This window comes from Delphinapterus leucas, chromosome 21, assembly GCF_059928025.1.
Source record: "Delphinapterus leucas isolate spDelLeu-1000000601 "Yukka" chromosome 21, BTC_Dleu_Yukka2, whole genome shotgun sequence".
Classification (NCBI taxonomy): domain Eukaryota; kingdom Metazoa; phylum Chordata; class Mammalia; order Artiodactyla; family Monodontidae; genus Delphinapterus; species Delphinapterus leucas.
The window spans coordinates 21,846,833-21,867,162 of NC_143149.1; the positions used below are offsets into that span (position 1 = coordinate 21,846,833).

The window sequence follows — 20,330 nt, forward strand, 5'->3', positions numbered from 1 at the left end:
TTTTACAATGTCTCATAGTGGTGCCCAAGCCTCATCTCCCTTTCTGGACCAAGGTCCTTGAGGACAGGCCCTGAGCGTGATTCCTGCTGGAAGTCCCCGGTGCCCAGCCCTTGCTGGGAGGCCTCCGTGAATTTCTGCTGAATGAACACAGGATTAAGTGGGTGTGTATCCAGACAAATTTCTACCTATGTGTAACCTCCAGGCGTTATCCCATTTCTCTACATTGCATGCGCACTGTGTTATGTCTTTTAGTTAATAATATAGACAAACTGAGTTAAATAGTTTTTCCTGCAAAGATTTTTTTTTTTTAATTTTAGTATGAGCTAAAACCGTAATTAACCACTGAAATCAGAATAGCCCCAACATTTTGCATCTGACTACACTGGAACTCTGATGAATACATGGACCAGCCCTCGGTAGATGTGCATTTCCAGAGGCAGCCGTGGGCCTTGGAGCCTCAATCTGGAGCCACTCCCAACTATTTCGATGTTTGCCTCTGAGCATCCCACAATCGATCATCTTAGGGCAGATGAGACAGCTCACCTAACCACAAACGAAATGCGGTGGGTAGACCTTTTCTAATTGATTCTAGATGAGCCAGGCCTGATATCTGTGTCTGGGAGGCTCGGCCCTCACAAAGTAGGTAGCGCTTTCACTACAGAAAGGAGATATGAATGACCAAAATAAGCAATGTGACCACAAGCTTCCACTTACAGTCATCATGACTTCATGTATGAAATTTAAACGGTACCTTTGATAGCATACTCAGATTCTAAAGGAATCTTGGCCAGGGGAGGGGAGGGGAGGGGGAAAAAAGAGCACAAACTAATTTTCTGCTGTGTTTCATGTTTTTTTAATCCTCTCTAATTGCATTGAGAGTCTAGAGAAAATTAGTGGAAGAAAAGATCATGGGCATGTGAATAATTTATTCCAATTTATTTTATTTTACTATTATCAGGTTATAAAGTGCTTAAGGCCTCACCTGCTTTTATACGGAGCATAAACCCGTTTTTACTTCGTGGCGGCCCACTGCCTTGAACAATTTAAAGAGGGTGCAGCTCAGAGAAAGAAGGGAGCAGGAAGAGAATTGCTTTAGAGACGCAAGGAACCAACAAGGGGTGTGCGAGCCCCCTGCTCTATCATTAGCCTGACCCACAGCTGTTAACTCCACAGGGGGTCCTCCGCCACTGTCCCCAGATCCCACCCTACTGCGGACCAATTTGATAATGAATAAACAAAGCGCCAACAAAAGCAACTAACAGAATAGGATGGCAAAAAACGATCATCCTGCCCCAAACAGATCTCTTTAATGCATTTGCTTTGACCTCTTCTTTTACTAGCACCCCAATGAAAATAAGCTAGAACAAAAGATGATTCGTTATGCACAGCCATAAAGAGCTCCAGGGCACACCGCATCCATAATTCATGATGCACAGCCAGCCGCCATCAGCATCATTTATCCTTTCAATATTTTAAAGTGGTGAAAGGTTGCTGGATATTTTTAAAGTTGCTGATTTCTACACGATCCTTCCAAATTGAGGAACAAATGGGGAACTTTACTCTTCTGCAAATGACATTACTTACAAACCTAAGACTACACATCTACTAGAATTCACTTGGTTTCCATCACAGGGAGGGAGCCCTAATAAAACTATTAAGCCAGCAGGCAACATATATCAGTTCTGTTGAAATTAATCTTATCAAATCACTTCTGCTTTCTGTTTTAAAAATAAACGCCCCAGTTTTCTTCTCACTGTGGTTAAAATCCATCCCATCCCGTACACCCAAGCAAAGAGACATGGCAGGCAAGTGAGGCCCCAAGAGGTACTTAGCTTGACGGGAAAGTGAGGCCCAGAGACATACTTAGCTCGCCCAAGATCTCCCAGCCAGGCGGAGAGGCCCTCATTCACAACCGGGACTGTTTCCTTCATTCCTAGGGACTTGCCTGCGGTCCCGTATCATATAACGTCTGAATGACCTCAGAGTGATCCCCTGACTCTATTCCCACTCCATTCATGTCCATCTTCCATGCCGCTGCCCTGAGTGGTCTTACAAAAGGTACACTTGACACTTCCCCCATCTGACCCTTCAATATGTCCTTCTCACCCTAGGGGGAAAAAAAAAATCATCAAATCAACTAAAAATATTTTAGCTTTATATCATGCTGCCAAGAATTTTAGCTTATCAGGTAGATAGGCTAAAAAATATTGACATGGCAGGTGCACTGATAAGTAAAAGAACTGGCTACTGATAATCTGTACGGCCCCCTTCCCCATCCCAGCTCCATCACACTTCAGGGGACCTGGTGGTTTGCAGAAAGTCCTCTAGCATCACCTCCACTCAGCTAGAGACCTGCTCCCATCCCTCCAGCCCCACCCATGGGGTTCCAGAGAGCTCTCCTCCTCAGGCCTCTCCTGGCCCCTGGAGATCTTTTTTAACTTGGCATTTATTACACAGCACTGCAACTGTACACTTACTGTGTGCACCACTTCCCTAAACTGCAGCTTCCTGGGATCAAGGCCTATTGACCCCGGACTCCCCACCACCCGCCCTATCGTCACTGTAGATTCCCAGTTAACGCTTATAGTCTGTCACTGCAGAGTTAAACACACGTCTTTCACACGTTATTCCATTTTACATTCAACCAGCCACCCGTTCATGGCAGGTGGAAAGCTATCATCCTCCTGAGAGACAGTATAGGGTGGTGGCAGAGAACGTAGGTTCTGGAGGACAGCCTGGGCCCTGCCACATGTACCCAACCAAGTTCCTCCCCTGGAAACAGGGATCATGAGCTAACATGTAGTGGGCTGGCCAAGAAGTTCGTTCGGGTTTTTCATCGCATCTTAAGGAAAACCCTGAACGAACTTTTTGGCCAACCAAATACTATGTGGTAAAAACTACTCTGGACCCTTGGCGTGCATGAATTCGTTTAAATACTCATAACATCTGAGGAGGCTGTGATAGCAAGAGCGAATGCTTAGGAAGTGTTAGAATTATTTCTCCTCATTCACAGATGAAGAAACTGAGGTTCAGGGTGGCTTCCCAGAGATCCAGGCTTCTTTCCTCCCTAATCCACTGGCTTGGAAAGATAAAAGATGTAAGGCCTCTTGCTCTGATGCTGGTTTAGCATAACACAAGAAATGGCAATATTCATCTCTAGCTATAGTTAAAGGGACATTTTTTCCAATATCACCCTCCGTAGGAAACTATGTAGACTCCTTGGGATAAAGATCTGTCCCATCACAGAAATTAGCTAAGTCAGAGGAGTAGGAAGCAGAAAGGTATTCGTGCTTTCAGTAGCACACACCCAGATTCCAAGCATTATCAGATTGCGCCCGGTGTGCACCTGATCCTTAGAAGGCGAGAGAGCATGCTTGTCGCATGGATGCGAACAAAGGCACCGACACACCACTAGATTCTGCAAAAGCAAATATTTGTCTACAACCAAAGAACGAGGGTTCTTTTCTAACAAAGAACAATGTACACCATTCTAATTCCTGATTCTCCTGCTTGACAGCGGGCTCTGATTTCAATGGAAATCCCCCCACGAATAAACATGTCTTGAATCCCAGATGGCAAAATAAATCAGAAGATTTATGGACTGTAAAAATGGATGACATGAGTGATCCAACCTTCATGGAACACCTGGGACCGGGGTGTGCAGCAGCTTTTCAATTCCTGGAAACAGTCACCTGTTTTTTTTGGCTCAGCAAAAAAATTTTAACAGCCCTGGTAATCAACAAGACGCCATCATTTGGGACACTATTTGGGTGAGATTTTAATGCTACGCCCTGTCACACAGTCAAGGCTCAGTGGCATCAACAGTTTTCAAGAAGTGGTTGAGAGGCTAACACAGACCCGATAAACTCTGTGTGGCTACAGGAAAGCCTGGTCCAAGAGCCACAAAGGCAAATTCCTGAAATGACCAAACAGAAACCTAGTGAATTTTCCTTCTCCCTACACAAAGAATAAAAAGATGGAAACAAGGTACTAGCCAGTGGGAATGCACATTACATTATACAGTAACCAGAGGGTGAGCATGTGTGTTTTTCTCAGGGAGGGGAGAAGGCATACATAGCCGCAGAGGCTTAATAAAAGAAAGAAATTCAAAAGAACACCTGCCCCAAACTAGAGGGGGGCACAACCAGGGCCATGCCCCTCACTAGCCATCTGGGGGTGAGTAGTGTCAGTAAAGGGGACAGATGCATCCTCCTACAGGGGCTTTGCATCTCATTTTTTGTTTCTGTAACCTGGACACGAAATGACCCAGCTCTCAGCAGACCAGTGAGCTGTTTGGGGCATCACAGCGTTCTAGAAAATTCCCATCTCTCTTTTTAGCTCTTCCCCATGTGATTCACCTGTAACAAGCCCCCTGAATCAAAGGCACCTCAGCTATGCCATGTCGATGTACAGCTAAGGTGAGTCAAGAATCCCAGCCAATATTTGCCTTAATAACATGTTCAGAAAACGTGGCTTCCTCTTTCCCTCCATGCTGTCTGAACCAATTTGGACATTTACTATAAGAAGGAGGATTTTAAAGACCAAACACTTCATTGGACCCTGTGAACAATCTCTTTTCTCCAAGAACCTGACTGATGATTTTGTTTGCTTTAAGCAAAATACACAACTAAGTAGCTTTTAAACACACAAGCCACTCTACCAGGATTTAATTGTTTACTGTTCTTCCAGGTCAAACACATTTTAGTGGGCTGGGTTAGACCCATTCTTTATTCATGACACACACACAGAGAAGCAGACAGTTCGGATAATCTCTTAAATTTTGACCCCTACTGGTCCCAGGATAAAATACCCAGGGCACATCTGTGCATAACACACCAAGCTGAGGTCTAGAAAATACAATGGTGTGGAACTCTGGGGCTAGTTACAGGGCAGAAGTGAAAATGGCCCCGCTGGCACAGGTGGACTGGCCTCTACATGACAGTTGGGATAGAAAGGCATGTTTCTACCAAGCAATGTTTTGAGCCAATGAGATACGGTTCATTATCAATTATTTTTCATTAATGTCTCCCATGGACACAGCACTATTCGTGCTGCCACTGTCTTATTTTGATCAGTGGTATATTTATCTGAAGACATGCGAGATTTGTAATTATTGCTATGTATGTCTAAACATTACATCATGTTAGAATGGATGAATTAAGCTGGGAAATGCATAATTATGCTGCAAACAATGGTATTCCACTAGGCATCACAGAAGCCAATTAAAAAGATTACCCTTATTTTAAATGACAGAGTTAAGCTTTTATCATTCCCAAGCCCCTTTTTAAGTCCCATCATTTGACTCAGAGATTTCTTTTTCTAATTGCATCTCGACAGTGTCCTGAACACAAAGAGGGGTCACCAACCCTGAAGGAAATAAAATTGAGTATTTCTCAAAATTCTGGAAGGTGGAGAACTTAGCTTAAAATCTATAAAATAGGGCTTCCCTGGTGGCGCAGTGGTTGAGAGTCCGCCTGCCGATGCAGGGGACACGGGTTCGTGCCCCGGTTCCGGGATGATCCCACATGCCGCAGAGCGGCTGGGCCCGTGAGCCATGGCCGCTGAGCCTGTGCGTCCGGAGCCTGTGCTCCGCAATGGGAGAGGCCACAACAGTGAGAGGCCCGCGTACGGAAAAAAAAAAAAAAAAAAAATCTATAAAATAATCTGGAAAGAATCAAAGGTCTGTCAATATAGGACTAACTAAACAGTACATCCATTGGTAGAATATTATGCTATATGTGTATGTACACACACACAATAGGTTTATAACTGCTCATATGGAAACATCTCCAAAATATATTCTATGTGACCAAAAGCAAGGTGCTGAGCAATGACTACAGCATGATCTCTTTCAGGTTAAAATATTTGCAAATACATGTTTTATCTTCCTTGAAAGCAATAACAAGAAACAGTTTACTGAGGAGAAAGGGGCCTCGGGGAGGGGGCTGCGAGGGGCTTTTGCTTTTGAATATACCATCCACGTACAGGTATTACTTTTTTATGGTCAGTAGACGTTATATGGGTAGAGAATTATGGTTCACTGTGTGATCCCTTCTGTTACTTCTCTGTATTCAGAAAAATAGTAATGGTATTTCATTCAATCACAAAGGAAGCTATCAATACATTGTATCAAATGAAATTTAAAACTTCAAAACATCGTAAGTTTTTTAAACATCGAAAAGGCAAAAACACCTTAAGGATGATGGGGGTCAGGGCAGGCCACCCCAAAATATGCCACTTTGACATACTATTTTGAATTACAGTTAAACAGCCACTACAAGAAGGACACTCTGACCCTCCTTTGTCCCAACCCCGAAAGTAGAGATATTCTAATCGCCAGAGATAGGGAATTCAAGGTAGAGAAGGCTGTATAAACAAACTCTGCTTAGCTTCTTCATTAATTAGTACCCAAGCCTAAGTTTATCTTGTCAGTTCTTCACAAATTTATTGTTTCTTTGTCTAAAAGGTATATACACAGCCTGCTTTGGTCAGTTCTTAGGTCCCCTATCTATAGCACCCCCATCCATATGAAATTAAATTTGTTTTTTTCCTCCTCTTAATCTGCCTTGTGTCAACTTAATTATTAGACCAACCAAAAGAACCAAAATGGGTAGAGGGAAGTGTTCCCCTCCCTGACAGTTTGATAGTCAAAAGGTTATCATCTTTCATATATAAAGTGTTAATGTAAACTGAACTCTATGATTATAAGAAATCACTCTGATTAAAAAAAAAAATACCAATAAGACGATCCCAAAAGACATGATCAGACAATTCACAAAAGAAGCAACACAATTAGGCAACATTCATAGAGGAAAACATGCATGTTCCCTAATTAAAATTTGATCTATCAGTGATATATTGTTTTCCATTCATTGTTAGTGCATTTTTAAGATGACACCCAACGCTGAGGAAATGCAGTGAGATCATTCTAGAATCCTATGCAGGTAGCACAGTGTTCCTCAAACGAAAAGCAACATAAGCAAGTACTGAACCTTAGACATTCTTTGCCTTTGACTCAGTGAGTCTGTTTCTAGGATTACTGCCCAAATAAGAGCTTTTATAAAGAAGTACCGTCATCACAGAATTACTCATAACAAAACTTGAAACTACTCAAGTGTCTAATGTTTAAATAAACAAAGGTAAACATTTCCTTGATGCACTATTATGCAAGCATTCACAATTACTATGTAGCTACTAATAACATGAAACCATACTCATGGCAGCTTAGGTTAAAAATTTTTTAAATTATTTATAAAATATGATTATCACATTTTAATAAACCTAAACTTAAAGGGAAAAAAACTGAAAAGAAATAGAGCAAAATGTGTAATTATGTTAGATACCAACTATGAGTATTTTTTTCCCCTTTATACTCCAAGTTTGCAAATGTTTTAATAATGGGAAAAATGCATTTTGAAAAAAGCATAAGGTATTCACGAATAGGAATCACACTGTACTATACTCCTATGAAAAAAGACCTTTATCCATAAGCTTATCAGATTTCCGAATAGATCTTCAGACTTGTGCTTTCTGGAATAATGGTAGAAACATCCGCCGCAGCGGCTAGTACCTAAGGGAGCCCTGCCCTGCGTCAAGCATTGTTCAGAGCATTTTACTTGTATTAACTCAACATGCAGGGCCAGCCTATGAGACAGAAACTATTATGACATCCAAAGTCACACAGCTAACAAGTGGAACAGGGATTCGAACCCAGCAGAATCTCAAGAGCCCTTGCAAGTAACCACTATATTATAATGCTTCCATTTTAAAAGGCAACACAAAATTCCAAGTGTTTCAAGTCAAACTATTATTAAGCAAATATAAACAAAACGAAGTTTTTTAATATCTTGCACCTCCTAGGATTTCAACTAAAATGTAACTAAGTATATTTTGATAAATAGAGGCAGGGGAAGACAAACTCCAGTGGTGATATGAAGAAAGGTGCAAGAAGACGCCATCACTGCGTGGTAAGTGGAGTCCAAACAAATAAAGTGCATAAAATATGCTGTTCCATCGGTGCAAAATTAATTAAAAGAACAGTATTTGCAGTCAGTCTGTGGTGTCACAAGAAAGCCGAAAGTAAAGACAGGGAAACTCAGTCCACAATAAAATGCTAATTGTGTTACAGCTAAGTTCGCCTTTATTGCAGGATCTGTTATGGTAAGATTTCAAGTCAGGAAAATCGATGTTCTGGATACATTCCTAGTGATCGCAGAGGCATGCAGCCATCTGGCTGGGGGAGCAGCCAACGTGCGTGTTCTCTCTGGACTCAGACCAGAGAACCGGACCAGGGGCACGCTTAGCCAGGGATCACACAGGACAGGTGCTCTGTCAGCCCGACAGTAACTTGATTGCAAGTCTGAGCAAATCATCTGAAACCACCCTCCAGCTCTCTGAGCCGTAAATCCCCTCCATGGTCTCGACAGAGCCCTGCCTGATGGACAAGGAATGAGCTAGGATAGAGCTCCCAAAACTCTAGCTCATGGGGCAGCAGTGGCCACTGGCAAACTCTGACCAGTCCATACATGATACTTACCATCAAGAAGCCTCTTCTTTATGACAACTGCTAACTGCTTTTGTGCACACACACCCATCCCCAGGCACGGCCTGCTGATCTATCTGAACGCCCTCCGCCTTTTTAAGAGACATTCTAATTTGAAATACCCTTCCCCACTTCTCCATGTGATTGACTGGGACTGGAAATCACACTCAGTTGCAATGCAGCCCTTTCAGGAACCCCTCTCTGAGACCATACCTCTCACTGGCACCTGACCATGACCTCTGCTGACCTCTGCGTGGGCAGGTCCCATGCCTTACCAGACCCTGTATGTCCAACACTGAGACAGTGAACAGCACGCAGTGACACAGAATGGACATCTAGGAAAGAGGGGGACAGAGGCGAGTTTGTGTACCCTGGAGGGTAGTGGGCAACCTGACCCCGAGGGGCAGAGCAGGACAGAGGGTAGAAGCAGAGGGTCGGGGCTGAAATCCCAGAGTGTTCTAATTCTGGGGGACTCACTTAACTTTCTGATACTCAATTTCTCCCCCTGAAAGTCAGGACAATGACAATATCGACCCCGTAGGGTTGCTGGGGGGATTCAGTGAGATCACCCATAAGAAGCACTTAGCACTGTCCCTAGAACATGACAGGAACTCAACAGTGTCACCGATTATCGTATTTTCTCCCAACCCTATACCCTTAGAATGACTGATGCGATGATTAATTCAATAATAACCTCTATGGCATGAAAAATAAGAATCTCATGGGAATAGTAATAAAGTTGATAAAACAACAGTACCTAGGAGAAATATTGTTTTGACTTTATATTTTCCTTCTCCATTACCTTTTTTCTAAACATCCTCTTTTCAAAAAAAAAAAAGAAAGAAAGAAAGGGAGGCGTGTTTTACTACCTCCAAATTCACTACTACTGTAACACAGCACTAATACAATGTTCAGATCACATGCTTCATTTTAGGAGTGGGGAGGACCCAAGAAAATTAACTCTTTAATTCTCTCAACATTTAATATGCTAAGAATAGTAAACCACCCCAACAAAGTGTCCCTCAACAAAGACATCTCTAAATAGCAACCATATCTTTTTAATATGGCAGTACCCGATTTAATTTAGACTGTCTTTGGAGGCAGTGTTCATGCAGTCTTTGGGGTTCAGAAATCATTGCTGATGGCAATCCCTCTCAAAACAGAAGCAAATCCATAAACGACTCTGAAACATGTAAAAGATTCCTGAAGAGGAGGCACTTCCCTCCTCTTAAAAGGCTGATTAGTTTTGGAAGTTTTGAGAAATCCTCAGAAACAATGCCTTTTCCTTTTTCAGTATCCTCTCGAGATCTGCCTGAGATTTCTTGCAAACAAATGACCTAAACTGTAGATAACTGAAAAGAAGGACTATGTCAAGCAAATTCAAAATTATACCTGATTTTTTTCCATATGACATTTTCTTCTAGAAAATCAAAAGCCAATTTTTTCCAGTCATTCCTCAAACATGCAATGAATTTCTCCATATATAGTCAGATTCCACATGTACCAGAGTCAACAATTACATCAACCAAAATCCCATCTCAGCTCCTCATGACCACAGCCAGGTATTTTATTTTATTCTCCTAAAAATCCCAGTTTGGTACAGACTTCTGTTTACAGAAGGTACTCAACAGTGATTGATGACAGCATCCAGCTCATAAACGTATGGTACACTTGTCTGCCTAATCTGGTAACAACCTAATTTTGAATCAATGCAACCCCATCCCCTTAACCCTCATACCTGCCTATGGCCTTGCCAATCATTCCAGAACTCTACTCAAAATCTATATGGGAAAAAAGCACTGTACAGAAGACAGTAATTACACAGTACTTATTTGTGCTTCTCTCCTACTTGTCCTTTGTGTGTCAGCCCCCAATTAAGTCACATATGCACAGCACAGGCCAGAAGTCTCCATGTCCTACTTTCTGTCCTCTCATCCACACTAAGGAAGAGGATTCTCATGGCAGCTGTGCTAAAAGATGTTCATCAACGTGGCATCTCAAGGCCTAGCTTAAAAATCCCTTCTCAAGTCATGTCTTAGAAGGAAAGTTGCCACAAAGAGTCCGGCAAAAGAATTCCAGAACATTCGCCCCAGGAAGAAAGCCACCAACCTGATTGGCTCCTTCCCTCCGGAAGCACCTGACTTACAGCTGTGGCTGCATAGCACTGTGAGTACACTAAATGCCAGGGAACTGTTCACTGTAAAATGGTTCATTTCAAGCTTCATTCTAGATGCAAATGGGAACTGTTGTGCATGGTGTCCAGGTATTACTGATGTGGCCACACTGAGACATAGGATTTGTTTCCATCACAGTAAGTTTATTGCAGTGGTGACAAGGAGACCTGTAACATGTTTTGCTAGGCTCGTGAGTGAAAACTGGATGTCACAAAACTTTTCAATATTAGAAATGATGAAGGAACAATATATTTTAGATCATCTGCCAAAATATCAATGTACTTCCTACAATTTAACTTCCAGGGACCTAAACTAAATTGCTTGAAGAAACTGGAACCCAAAGATTACAGGTGGGGAATTTTTGAAGCATCTCCATATTCAAGTAGAGATCAAAGAATCCCAACTAAACACAATTGTGGACTTACTAATATGACAGCTGTGGTCTGAGCAAAAGTTCTTTTTAAAAGGGCTATCTTGAAGATTATGACTCAAACACTGAGGAACTAAGGTGATTGGCAGTGGAGGGAATCATAACGTGAATTCTTTAAATAAAATTTTGACTTTAATTTTGCCTATGTTACTCATTAAAAAAAAACAAAAAACTTTACATTAAAAGAAAACGGTTGGGCTTCCCTGGTGGCGCAGTGGTTGAGAATCTACCTGCCAGGGGACACAGGTTCCAGCCCTGTTCCGGGAAGATGCCACATACCGCAGAGCAACTAGGCCCGTGAGCCACAACTACTGAGCCTGCGCGTCTGGAGCCTGTGCTCCGCAACAAGAGAGACCGCGATAGTGAGAGGCCCACGCACCGTGATGAAGAGGGGCCCCCACTTGCCACAACTAGAGAAAGCCCAACACAGCCAAAAATAAATAATTCTTTTTTAAAATGTTAATTTCGGGCTTCCCTGGTGGCGCAGTGGTTGCGAGTCCGCCTGCCGATGCAGGGGACACGGGTTCGTGCCCCCGTCCAGGAAGATCCCACATACCGCGGAGCGGCTGGGCCCGCGAGCCTTGGCCGCTGAGCCTGCGCGTCCGGAGCCTGTGCTCCGCAACAGGAGAGGCCACGGCAGTGAGAGGCCCGCGTACCGCAAAAAAAAAAAAAAAAAAAAAGGTTAATTTCATGTATGTGAATTTTACCTGGATAAAAAGGAGGACGAGGAGGAAGAAAGCAGCAGGGCTAGACTCGGTAAGCCACCCCACCCAAAAAGCAGAAAGGCAGGCACAAAACAGGGAATCCTCAAAGAGCAGTCTTGATACAACTTAACACAACAACTTACACAACTTAACACAACTTCCTTTCCTCCTTGCCCTTCTCCTAAGCACCCTTGTGCACAGATTTGCAAACGCGAAGGAAACAGCTGGGACAGCCCGGGTGCCTAGGACTGCCAGTCCAGGGCAGGAAGTTCCTTCCTGAGGCGGTAAAACAGGCTCCAGGCTCGCAATGGCCATGCAAACCCACCTCAGTAACTCACCAGGACCCGAATGCCTCTCCCCTGCTCCCATGCTCCCCACTCCCACTTTCTTTCTCCTTCAGTATTCCTTACCATCTGTAAACCGACAGCTAAAGAGAAAGAAGTTTGCTGATGGTTTTTCGCTAATTTACTCTTTAAGAAACAAGGCATCACTATTTGCAGCTAAGAGATTAGGTCGAGGAAGGAAAAATGAGAAAATGTTTTCTTGCATTCTGCGCCAAAAATAAAAATAACTGAAAATGTTTTCTCCTCGCTCTCCATGAATAAGTCAGGCCCGCTGGCAGTGGTGTCTGGGAGTTGTTACCACAGAGTATAGCACACACGAACCATCGCTGCGTTCGTTCCGGCCAGCAACTCTTCTACGGTCTCCCCTGAACTCAAACCAGCAAGAAACCTGGAAGGAGCTTCTGGAAACAACAGCACTTGGAAGAAGGCAAAACAGCTGGGACACACCACGGAAAACACCTTCTTTCCTGCACTGCCACCATCAGACCTTCACTCTCCTTACCATTTATACCTTCCCACTTCTTAAGGCCAATGTCAAGGAAGGGTAGGAGGCTAGTTAGAAAGAGCTATGACATGGAACAGAATAAAGAAAAATGAGTGAAAAGAAAGGAAGACAGCCTAAGAGACCTCTGGGACAACATTAAACACAACAACATTTGCATTATAGGGGTCCCAGAAGGAAGAGAGAGAAAGGACCAGAGAAAATATCTGAAGAGATTACAGTCAAAAACTTCCCTAACATGGGAAAGGAAATAGCCACCCAAATTCAGGAAGGGCACAGAGCCCCAGGCAGGATAAACCCAAGGAGAAACATGCCGAGACACATAGTACTCAAATTGGCAAAAATTAAAGACAAAGAAACATTATTGAAAGCAACAAGGGAAAAACAACAAATAACATACAAGGGAACTCCCATAAGGTTAACAGCTGATTTCTCAGCAGAAACTCTACAAGCCAGAAGGGAGTGGCATGACGTACTTAAAGTGATGAAAGGGAAGAACCTACAACCAAGATTACTCTACCCAGCAAGGATCTCATTCAGATTCGATAGAGAAATCAAAAGCTTTACAGACAAGCAAAAGCTAAGAGAATTCAGCACCACCAAACCAGCTCTATAACAAATGCTAAAGGAACTTCTCTAAGTGGGAAACACAAGAGAAGAAAAGGACCTACAAAAACAATCCCAAAACAATTAAGAAAATGGTTAACAGGAACATGCATCCAATAATAACCTTGAATGTAAATGGATTAAATGCCCCAGCCAAAAGACACAGACCAGCTGAATGGATATAAAAACAAGATGCGCGTATATATGCCGTCTACAATAGACCCACTTCAGACCTAGGGACACATACAGACTGAAAGTGAGGGGATGGAAAAAGATATTCCATGAAAATGGAAATCAAAAGAAAGCTGGAGTTGCAATACTATCAGGTAAAATAGACTTTAAAATAAAGAATGTTACAAGAGACAAGGAAGGGGACTTCCCTGGTGGCGCAGTGGTTAAGAATCTGCCTGCCAATGCAGGGGATACGGGTTCGAGCCCTGGTTCGGGAAGATCCCACATGCCGCGGAGCAACTAAGCCCGTGTGCCACAACTACTGAACCTGAGCTCTTGAGCCCACCAGCCACAACTACTGAGCCCACGTGCCGCAACTACTGAAGCCCATACGCCTAGAGCCCATGCTCCGCAACGAGAAGCCACTGCAATGAGAAACCCACACACCGCAACAAAGAATAGCCCCCGCTCGCCGCAACTAGAGAAAGCCCGCGCACAGCAACGAAGACCCAACACAGCCAAAAATAAATAAATAAATTTATTAAAAAAAGAGACAAGGAAGGACACTACATAATGATCAAGGGATCAATTCAAGAAGAAGGTATAACAATTATAAATATATATGCACCCAACATAGGAGGACCTCAATACATAAGGCAACTGCTAACAGGTATAAAAGAGGAAATCACAACAATAGTGGGGGACTTGAACATCTCACTTACACCAATGGACAGATCATCCAAACAGAAAATTAATAAGGAAACACAAGCTTTAAATGACACAGTAGACCAGATAGATTTAATTGATATTTACATGACATTCCATCCAAAGATAGCAGATTACACTTTCTTCTCAAGTGCACACAGAACATTCTCCAGGATAGATCACATCTTGGGTCACAAATCAAGCCTTGGTAAATTTAAGAAAATTGAAATCATTTCAAACATCTTTTCTGACCACAACACTATGTGATTAGAAATCAGTTACAGGGGAAAACACGTAACAAACACAAACACATGGAGGCTAAACTATATGTTACTAAATAACCAAGAGATCACTGAAGAAATCAAAGAGGAAAGCAAAAAATACCTAGAGACAAATGACAACGAAAACACCATGATCCAAAACCTATGGGATGCAGCGAAACCGGTGCTAAGAGGGAACTTTATAGCAATACAAGCCTACCTCAAGAAACAAGAAAAATCTCAAATACACAATCTAACCTTACATCTAAAGGAACTAGAGAAAGAAGAACAAACAAAACCCAAAGTTAGTAGAAGGAAAGAAATCATAAAGAACAGAGCAGAAATAAATGAAATAGAAACAAAGAAAATGATAGCAAAGATCAAAAAAACTAAAAGCTGGTTCTTTGAGAAGATAAACAAAATGGATAAACCATTAGCCAGACTCATCAAGGAAAAGAGAGGACTCAACTCAATAAAATTAGAAATGAAAAAGGAGAAGTTACAACAGACACTGCAGAAGTATAAAGCATCCTAAGAGACCACTACAAGCAACTCTATGCCAACAAAATGGACAACCTGGAAGAAATGGACAAATTCTTAGAAAGGTATAACTTTCCTAGACTGAACCAGGAAGAAACAGAAAATATGAACAGACCAGTCACAAGTAATAAAATTGAAACTGTGATTAAAAATCTTCCAACAAACAAAAGTCCAGGACCAGATGGCTTCACAGGTGAATTCTATCAAACATTTAGAGAAGAGCTAACACCCATCCTTCTTAAACTCTTCCAAAAAATTGCAGAGGAAGGAACACTCCCAAACTCATTCTATGAGGCCACCATCATCCTGATACAAAAACCAAAGATACGACAAAAAAAGAAAATTACAGACCAATATCACTGATGAATATAGATGCAAAAATCCTCAACAAAATACCAGCGAACAGAATCCAACAACACATTAAAAGATCATACACCACAATCAAGTGGGATTTATCCCAGGGATGCAAGGATTCTTCAATATACGCAAATCAATCAACGTGATACACCATATTAACAAACTGAAGAAAAACCATGTGATCATCTCAATAGATGCAGAAAAAGCTTTTGACAAAATTCAACACCCATTTATGATAAAAACTCTCCAGAGAGTGAGCATAGAGGGAACCTACCTCAACATAATAAAGGCCATATACGACAAACCCACAGCAAACATCATTCTCAATGGTAAAAAACTGAATGCATTTCCTCTAAGATCAGGAACAAGACAAGGATGTCCACTCTCACCACTATTATTGGGCATCATCAGAAAATCTACAAACAACAAATGTTGGAGAGGGTGTGGAGAAAAGGGAACACTCTTGCACTGTTGGTGGGGAATCTAAATTGATACAGCCACTATGGAGAAGAGTATGGAGGTTTCTTAAAAAACTAAAACTACAATTACCATATGATCCAGCAATCCCACTACTGGGCATATACCCCGAGAAAACCATAATTCAAAATGACACATGCACCCCAATGTTCACTGAAGCACTATTTACAATAGCCAGGTCATGGAAGCAACCTAAATGCCCATCGACAGATGAATGGATAAAGAAGCTGTGGTACATATATACAATGGAATATTACTCAGCCATAAAAAGGAACAAAATTGGGTCATTTGTTGAGACATGGATGGATCTAAAGACTGTCATACAGAGTGAAGTAACTCAGAAAAAACAAATATCATATATTAATGCATATATGTGGAACCTAGAAAAATGGTACAGATGAACCAGTTTGCAGGCCAGAAATAGAGACACAGATGTAGAGAACAAACCTATGGACACCAAGCGGTGAAAGTGGACAATGGGGGCGGGGGGTAGGCGGGTATGGTGTGATGAATTGGGAGATTGGGATTGACATGTACACACTAATATGTATAAAATGGATAACAAATGAGAACCTGCTGTATAAAAAAAATTCAAAAATTCCCAAAAAAATAAAAGAAAAAAGAAAGAAAAAAAGAGCTATGAGACAGGAGGGAGGGGAGTGCCCACTGCCTCAAGGAGAGCGACTGTGATGTCAGGTGGTGGAAGCTTTCTGTAGCCAACTTCCACCCTTCACTCACCTTCATCCTGATAAGCTGCCCGTCGCCCACTCCTCCCCCATCTCTGTAAGAGTCAGGAGGATGTACACAGAGGGCAGGGATTGATGTGGCAGAAAAATCCCATGGGAAAATTATACATGCTTCTCTTAAAGTACACACTTTTGAGGGCTTCCCTGGTGGCGCAGTGGTTGAGAGTCCGCCTGCCGATGCAGGGGACACGGGTTCGTGCCCCGGTCCGGGAAGATCCCACATGCCGCGGAGCGGCTAGGCCCGTGAGCCATGGCCACTGAGCCTGCGCGTCCGGAGCCTGTGCTCCGCAACGGGAGAGGCCACAACAGTGAGAGGCCCGCGTACCACAAAAAAAAAAAAAAAAAAAAGTACACACTTTGAGATAAAAAACATCACAAGCAACCTAAAAAACACCACTCTGCCAAGGAATCAATTAAGAAACACTAGAATTTTTTGAGCTCTTGAAAAATAACCAATCCGCTTTGAATCCCTTCTACCTGCTCGGCCCTGTGCCAGGCACCGTCCAGGGCGCGGTGTGCCATCACATGAGACATCAGAACTCAGAGAAGTGAGGGTACAACCGCAGACCAAACTGCCACACCTTTCACGGAGGGGGTCTTGGTGGTTCAAGAAAGACATGTCATCGTACGTATGCTGTGGCTGTCTGAGATGTCTGTCAATCACTCTGGGTTCTACAGGCCATGCAGACTCGAGGCACTAAATGGGGATCCGAGGGTCAGCTTCACGAGTGCCAGAGCAGGTTTGTGGAAGGCAGGCCAAAATGAGGCCTCCACAGCCCTCCCCACTGAAGTGAAGGTAGCCGGCCCCCAGAGGACAGTAAACCTGACAGCAACCTGACACCTGGTTTTGCAGTGAGAGCAGCTGAACCAGGGGAACAGAGACCTGGCTGGGCCTGCCCCAAGCAGAGCCTGAAACACAAACAACTCTCCTCTCCAGCCCCGAAGGGCCTCGGCTGCAGCAGACAAGAGAGGGCAAGAGATGAGACCAGCACTACTGGTCCCCTGCGTTTTAAAAAAAAAAGCTCCCTGATGGATGGATAGTCAGATCCTTAATCAAAACAGACTCCCACGGAGAGAAGCAAGTTGGTGGGTGAAGGGAGAAATCAACCAGAAATGTTCACTCCCATATCAGCCATTCCCACCCTCACTTCCTCCAGACACCACGGCGGAGGGGGGGGGGGGTAACTGCTTTCCCCGACACAGTCTCTCACCTAATGCTCAAAACAACCCTGTGAAGTACACCCTATACGTGTTCTAGGTGTTCAGATGAAGAAAATGAGTAAGAACTAAAATAGGTGAGGTTTCCTGGAGGATGAGACGAGCAGGTGGCAGAGGACGACACAAAATGTCTGTTAACAAATTAAAAAATACTTTCTCTAGGAAATTCTAAACTTGTGCAGGGATGGACTTGAGAGTTTATTCTAGAGTTTAAAGAAGAGGCACCTAATATTCAAAATAATTTGAACACTCCAAAGGCCTTTCAAGTCTTTGAATTCTGTTATGCAGGGAGTTTCTTTCATCCACTGCATGATGGTTTTGATGTTTCTATGAAACAAAGCCCAAGAGAGTTCAAAGAGGACTCTCCACAAAAACAAAAGCCGAGCAGCGTCAGTATTAATAAAGCCAAACCAGAAAGATATTTAATAACCTTTGCAAAATTAAAAACAATGACTAATTCAATCTAAGCAACTAGGTCATGCTCAAATTCCAGGAACTCTAAAACTGAGATAGAACAAGGCAAGAATTTTGCTTTGCTTCAGTGGTCAAAGTGAAGGGCCCATTCAAGGGCAAGGCCAGTAATATAGTGACGGTGAGGACACCAGAGGGACAAGTGTGGGGGAGGGAAGCTGGGACACAGGACAAAGCGAGATGACTGCAAGAGTACCACCTGGGAATCTGACAGAGTATGTGACTATCAAAGAAAACAAAAAAGAGATTTCTCACAAAGACCAATCATCCAGCAGACACTTGAGAGGCTCTTACAGAAGCCACAAAGCCTCAGGCATGTTTCCTGCTTGGAGGAAGCAAGTGAACAAGCTAATCAAAGAGATATTATGACCTACACAAACAGCTACAGAACAAGGCAAAATTCACTGAGGGCTTCAGAGAGGTACAGAGTGTGTAAGAAATTAAACAAGGACAAAAGGCACTTGACTAGGGAGAAGCGGCAGGGTGCTGAGCAACTGAGTGAATGAAAGGGATCAAATATATAAAAGATCATCTACCAATTCTCTGCCTACTGCTCTGGGTTGCTTTCTAATTATTCTTAAGAGTGACCTTGAATAATTTGGAGAGTAGGCTATTTCATGAAAAATCACACACGGCCCAAGTTCAACTCACCAAGATGCACTCTTCCAATTTAAAAACACACAGCATCCTTTCAAATACTGAAATAGCAAAGCACTAGAATCTCGCTGTGGACCTCCGTCCTTACCTCCACATCTTACATCCGTAGGCCACACATTATCCAACCTCAGGAGCAGTCAGCTCTCCTGGTTTAGATGTCATGTTGGTGGAAAAGAACGAGAGCACAGATAAATATCCCGCAAGAAGAAACTTACTCAAGGCCAAGAACATTCCACAGAGTTCCCTCGTTACGGAGGAGGCAACCTGGCTGTCAGGTGCTGGCAGTAAAGTTGCAGAAAGTAATAAAGACTCACACCTGACATGTAGGCTGCATCATGGGCCTTCTTTGAGTTTCCGAAAGCCTCTCTTATAACCCAACCCATTTATCTCAAATGAAACAAACAGGTGACCTCTCTGACACAGTGCTTAGATCTTTTTTACAAGAACTTTTCAAAACAAGTGGCCTGGTGACTAAGGATTTTCCAAAACATTGCATTTCTTTTGTAAATCAAAATAAGAAAAGAGAAATCTAGTGTTATACTTCCCTAGGCCAACTACCTCAGTGCAGCTCAGGCCAGAAAATTCAATGTCCCATCCACAGGGACAGGGCCAAAATGGGCTTTTCACACACGCACGCGCGCGCGCGCGCGCGCGCACACACACACACACACACACTTTTTAAGATAATAATGCAACTTTGTTTCTTCCATATAAAATCAAAGGAGACACTTTAATTTCCTATTTAATCTTAATGTCTTGAAGCTGAAACAAATTTAACAGTGTTTTTTCACCATTGTATATAAAATTGCTAATTTACAAGATAACCTGACACTTTAATAAAATGTAAAACTAAGTAACCAACTTTTTTCATGTCTCTAAAAAGCAAAATGACTTCTTAAAGAAACAAAAGGCTACCAAGAGATTCAAAGGTTTCTGCTGAGTTACAATATATTTTAGTAATCCAGGGACTCATTGAGCGTATTTTTAAATGTATGCCCTCACTAACTGAACACCGAACGTTATGTTTGTTCCTACATCACCTCCTAGCTTTTCATTACTTTAGCTCTTCTCAAATCTTTCAGAATTGTGACAAATACTAACAAATGATGGCTATCACAGAAAATTATGAAAGAGGAAAATGTGGTTTTCTCTTTGTCTTCTTAATGTAATAAATATACTATAATCTTTTCCCGCTACTCTGTACCCTCTGCTGCTTTTGACAGAAATCAATCCTGAACGAAGCAAAAAAGATAATTTCTTTCTCTGACCATGAACAAGACAGAAACCTACAGTCCGTATTATAAAAACAGCTGATGAGTTATTCCTACTCACTACATAAGATAATATGACAATTTTCAATCATTTAATTGCTTTTTACGTTGAAAAAGCCACCTCTTCCCTATAGCCTGGATCGCAAACCAGGTGA

At 42.5% G+C, this 20,330-nt stretch overlaps 1 protein-coding gene and 1 non-coding gene across 13 annotated transcripts in view; one reads left to right on the top strand and one right to left on the bottom strand.

Moving 5' to 3' along the window:
• The window catches only part of MFHAS1 (multifunctional ROCO family signaling regulator 1), a 115,261-nt gene that overhangs the window by 89,680 nt on the left and 5,251 nt on the right, over positions 1-20,330 (bottom strand). The window lies entirely within an intron of this gene.
• Positions 10,760-10,894, top strand: LOC115803240 (small nucleolar RNA SNORA1). Its single transcript, XR_004023923.1, has one exon. It is a non-coding gene; the product is annotated as a small nucleolar RNA SNORA1 (small nucleolar RNA).